This window comes from Plecotus auritus, assembly GCF_963455305.1.
Source record: "Plecotus auritus genome assembly, chromosome: 7".
Lineage (NCBI taxonomy): Eukaryota > Metazoa > Chordata > Mammalia > Chiroptera > Vespertilionidae > Plecotus > Plecotus auritus.
Window position 1 is genome coordinate 103029759 of NC_137774.1, and position 5982 is coordinate 103035740.

At 36.5% G+C, this 5982-nt stretch overlaps 1 pseudogene across 1 annotated transcript; it reads right to left on the reverse strand.

Annotated features, from left to right (window-relative positions):
• Positions 1 to 547: 547 nt before the first annotated feature.
• On the reverse strand, positions 548 to 1164 carry LOC308252733 (large ribosomal subunit protein uL6-like; annotated as a pseudogene). Its single transcript has one exon. The product of its transcript is annotated as a large ribosomal subunit protein uL6-like (transcript).
• Positions 1165 to 5982: the final 4818 nt, after the last annotated feature.

The following is a 5982-nucleotide window of genomic DNA, read 5'->3' on the forward strand; positions in this document are numbered from 1 at the left end:
TATTCTCTATTCTGTTCATTTGTCTATGTGTCTATCCTTAAAACAATACCCATTAACTTCATTATTGTCACTTTATAATAAGAATGAAACTCAAGTTATATGAGTCCTCCAGCTTTGCTGTTGTTCAAAAATATGTTGGCTATTCTAAGTTTTTTATTTTCCATATAAATACTATAGTCAGCTGATCGATCTCTACCCAAAGAAAGCATGCTGGGATTCTAATTAAGATTTAATTGAATCACAAGATAGTTTGGGGGGAATATTGACATTTTAACAACATCGTCCTCCAATCAATAAACATGGTTTATCTTTCCATTTATATGTCTCTTTTGACTTACATAGTTGTAATCAATAATTTAGTTTTCAGACTACAAATATTTTACATATTTTGTTAAAATAATTCCTATTTTTCATGTTTTTAATGCTAGTGAAAATTATAACATATTTAAGTTTAATTTCCAAATGTTCATTCCTAGTATATAGAACTAGAATTTACAATACATGGCTTTTACTGTATCTTTAAAATGTCACAAATAAGTCTGAGGAATCAGCATCTTACTGTTTCTGTAACTGGACAACTTAGATCTTCCTCATCAGACTGCTGAATTGCTCTTTTTTCAGAGACACAAATACCATCCAAAAACTTTCTGATATTCTTTTTTTTTACTGTTTAACTTGCTGAATCAAAGCAGCTGAATATGACACAAGTTCAATGTCATTTCCTTCAAGAAGTAACTCATCTTTCTAGGCTTGAGATACTGAACAAGCAACACCTGACCTTATCTGAACCCTGCGGATGTATTTTTCCCATGAGAAATCTCTGATTTCAAGAGTACCATTCTCCTGAATATGACATTGATGGGGAACTGAGCATACACAGACCTTATCTTGTAATGAAAGCTTTGTAGTGTAACACCCTTGATCATGTTCTGTACATGACTGCAGATGGTGCCAATGACAGCCAGCTCCTTTCTATTTCCCCACCACTTGTCAATCCGGAACCTCTTTTTCTTTCCAGGGAGACTGAGTTCTACATTGATGTGATTGAAGTCTCTCCACAAGGTGCTTCTGGGACCCTTCACAGTACTGTGTGTCCTGTCGAATGAGAGTGATGCTGACATTTTCTGGAATGTCGGCAGTCTGGTTGCTGGGAATGGTCTTCATCCCACAGTCATTGTGGCAAAAAGACAGAATTGATTTTTTTAATATTAACTTTGTCTGATGTGACTAGGATAACTCATTTATTAGTCTTAATAGCCTTTTTTGTACATTCTTTGGTATTTTCTAAGGAGTTAATCATGTTCTTCTCCAAATAACGGTGCTTTTATTTTTTCTTTCCAATATGTATGCCTTTTATTATTATTTTTTCCTGCTTTAGTGCACTAAGATCTGTATTATAAAGTGAATAGGAATGGTTACACTTTTACCATTAAGTATTATATTGAAAGTGGGGATTTTTATAAAGTCTCTTTGTTGGTTTGAAGAAGGTCCTAGTGCATTAGGAGGTGTTTGTTTGTTGTTTTGTTGTAAGTGTAATTGGATGCTGAATTTCTACAAATACTTTACATCCATTTAGATAATTATATATCTATTGATATATGATACATTTTATTTTTTATATTATTTTTATTTTTTGTTAATCCTCACGCAAGGGCGTTTTTCCACTGATTTTTTTTAAGAGAATGCAATGGGGGGTAGAGACACAGTGAGAGACACATTGATGTGAGAGAGACACATCAATTGATTGCCTCCTGCACAGAGTTCATATTGTATGGTGCCAGTTATACAAAATTTCTTTTTTTTTAATATATTTTATTGATATTTTTACAGAGAGGAAGGGAGAGGGATAGAGAGCTAGAAACATCGATGAGAGAGAAACATCGATCAGCTGCCTCCTGCACACCTCCTACTGGGGATGTGCCCGCAACCAATGTACATGCCTTGACCGGAATCGAACCCGGGACCCTTCAGTCCGCAGGCCAACGCTCTATCTACTGATCCAAACCGGTTTCGGCTATACAAAATTTCTTGAAAGGCAAATTTGTATATAGAGAAAGCATATCAGTGATTGCCTAGGGACTGACTACAAACAAGCACAGGAAACTTTGGAGTGATGAAAATATTCTAAAACCAGATTGTGATATTGATTATACGACTAATGAAAATACCAAAAATTATTATACTATGTACTTACAATGCATGAATTTTATGGTATGCAAACTATATCTCAAGAAAGCCATTTTAGAAGAAGAAAAAGAGAGAAGAGGAAAAGGAGGAGGAAGAGAGAAAAGACCAAGGGGGAGACACGTTGAAAATCTGTGTGGAGAAAGAATTAAATTTATTTTGTGCTGTCCCAGTGAGAAGAACTAGAAGTACTGAACAAAAGTGGAACAAGGAACATTTTATTTGATATGAGAAAAACTGTGCATCACCCTCTTCAAAAGAAGCAGCCTGCATTATAAGATTTTACCTCATTTCTGGAAGGTTAGTACTCTGCGAAGAATATTATAAAATCATATTAGGAAGAAAATTTAAGTGAAATGTCAGTGTGACACCTTCCAAAGTTTTGATTGTATGCATCTGAACCTTAACAAACTTATGTATACACAATTTCTGATTTTGGTATCCTCAGATGGCTATTATTAAAGTGAAAAGTGATTTTAGAGGAAATGTCCTATGCTTCAATGGACATAAATCTGGCTGCTTCCCTGCCTTAATCCAACCTGACTCCAGGCTAAATGGATCCCTGTTTAGATCAAGATTGGCAATTCAGATTTCAGTTTTACAGGTAATGTAAGAAACCCTTCAATTATTAAATCATTGGTGATGATGGTAGTGCATGGATTTTAAACAGAAAACTCAGTTAAATAATTGATCCATACATATCTTTTCTTTGAATTTCAAGGGAGGATAAATCAGTACTAATGAAGTAAATTTCTCAAGCACCTAATACAAGAAAGTCCTGTTAAGTGTTGCAAGGCCTCTCAAGAATCTCACAGCCTAGTGAAAAATAGAATATGCAATTATAACACAGAACAAATGTGATTTTTTAAAGGAGATTAAAAGTTACAAATAAGATATGAGAAATTTAGCAGAAGAATCCTAGCAATGAAAAAAAGATACAAGCAGCTCCAAACTGAAAGCAATATTTTCAAATGTTTATTCAATGAATGTAGATATAATTCAAATTTACCCAGATAAAAATAAAAGTCCTCTAATCTCATAGAACATTTATAATTAGAAGTTACATCAGGAAATATTTAGTCATTTCAAGTTCAAGTTGGAAGAAATGTTTTTCAATTGAGTTTCTGGAACATAAACCACTCTGCTTTCTGGTGGGAAACATAAATGACTATATAAGTTGAATATAAAATTCATGAACATCTGGAAGCCTGCTAATTGCAGACAGAATGTCACATAAAACAAGAAATCAAAGAACTTCTTTCTGGCTCATGTGTCTTTAGGAGGGAGAAATCACTTTCCTTGGCACAAGTACACTGCATAATTGACAAAATGTTGAGATGGCACATTTCACCATATGTGCTTCCTTGGATCTAATCAAGTCCCATGTACACTGGAGTCATAAACTCTACATTTGGTCTAGGGCAGTATATGATAAATTCTTAAATCACTGGTAATAAAGAGGTAGAGCAGAAGTTTAAATACAGCAAACAGACACGAAACTGAACTGCCTTAGCCAATTGAGATAGAGTAGATTCCTGATAAAGAAACTCAACTCTAAATGCATCAGGGGAGTGACGTCAGAGAGATGGTGGCTAAGGGCGCGTCTATCCTCGCCTCCTAATATATTAACAAAATAACCACCTATAATTCAACAAAGAAGTCCCTGCTCAACACGAATGCACACCTGAGAGACCTGCACACTGGATCAACTAAGGTGGGCTCCTTGAAATAAGCAGGGAGATGAGAAGGGAAGGAAGCCGAACAGGGCTACAGCACAGCAGACACGCAGCTGGGAACTGGCAGCTCATCAGCATCATGTGTCCATGGTCCACACCAGTGAATTGTAAAGTCTGCCATAAGGAGATTATTTTTAACAAGTTTGAAAGGGAGGGGAGTCCACTTTTGCATTCTCTATTCTCAATCAGAAAGTGGGAGAAACTCCTGGCAACATTTTGAAAATTGCAGTGGTCTCAGACTAAGTCACCAGGCCTTGTTGAAGTTCTTTCAATCCCTTTCAGCACATTAAAAACTTCTTAATTTTAGTTAGTGTTCCCACCCCCACCCCTAGTGTTGCATTTAAGGATGAGATCTGTTCAGGCAACAGACCCCTTCCATAGGGACTATTGCCACTTGCCCTGGAGTGCCCTAGGCCTGGGTGATGTGTCTATGGGAAGCTTTCCACATCATCCCGACTCTGTTTCTGCTGGAACATCACCCTCACAGGCCCTGCCTTGCCTCAGCTTTGGAGTGTTCTAGACTTTGAGCAATACCTCTTTCTGCTACATATTTTTCCGTTTTATTTCTATAGGCTGTCTGCTACTCCAAGAAGGCTCCAAATAGTTTAACTTGCTTCTTAAATTGACTCCATCCATTCTCTACCACATGTGTATGGCTAGTCACAAGATTTGAGTATCTGCTTTGTTCTCTTCATTTTTAAGCCCAAGTGTTTGCTTTCCCGGCACAATTTTCTACAGGCTTTGTCTTGCTCTATTATAAGAAATATAGTCAATGCGTTCTGGAACTGCCCAAAACACCCACTGTTCAAACAAACTTTGACCTTTGCCTCCCGAGTTAAATCATCCCAATCACTGTCTCATAATAAAAGTGTCCCATAATACAACCTAGGCTGGATTAGATCTATTATCGCCTTTCTCTTTCAATGTATATTATCTCCAATGCACTTCCCTTTACGTCTTTATTTCATAAGTTGCATTCCCTTGGGAGAGAGGTAATATCTTTATCCCCATGTACAATAATTGTCACCAGAAAGCCAGTACTCTCTTTAGACTGATTTTTTAATCATCCCCACTCAAATCTATCTAAGTATTCTGAACCCATGTGGCTAGTTCTCATTGAAGACTCCCTATTTATAACTTCAAGAAGACCCCTTATCATGAGTTTGTTAGATCTGTGATCCCTCAGTGCAATTCCCTTATACTCTCTGTGGTCCTGCTACTACACTATAGCTATATTCATTAGGCCCCAATCACCCTCTCTAATCCTAGAGATCCAATAAAAAACATCCCTCTTTTATAGTTCCTCTTTCAAGAGCAATTAGATTGGGGCTTATTTTCTTTAATTTGTCAGACCCCTAAGATATCAATCATTTTCTTGAGATCATTTCTCTCTCCCTCCAATTTAATTTGCCGGTTCTACTTTATTTCTCTCTCCATTTTTCCCAAAATTTATGTTCTAATAATAAAACCAAAGCATATTTTTAAAACCAAGATATTCTTGAATCGCAAATAAAGCCATTGCCAAGACAGTGCATGTTAATTTCCTTTTTAGACTTTTTGCACTATTCATTATATACTCAGAGTATCTTTTTGTTCTTTAGTAAATTTTCCAACTTCTAAGGATAAAACCAGAATCTAGGTCTCTAAAATAAAAAACCATTGTCAGAGTTGATATAATTAGCATTTTCAGAACCCTTATGAGTCCATGAAGTGGGGTGGGAGTAGAAAACTCTCAGTGCACAATCCACATGATTCTAAGCGGTTAGCTCCCCCACAGTCCCTTCCCTTGGTGCTGAATGCAGCTCACATAAATAGGAATGGAATTTGGGGCAGCTAATCAAGTACTGCATTTGTATGCCAGGCATAAAATTTATACTAGTTATTTGTAGCCCACATGGACTTAGCTGCCTTTGCAAACCATAGACCTGGCTGAGAAATACAATAAAAGCAGCACAATTATTCCACCCACCAATGCTTACTAAGCATGTATGCTGAAGCTCTGCCTGTTTGGATGTGAACCTTAATGAAGAGTAAAAGTTCTCGTTTTCTGGGATAGGAATAA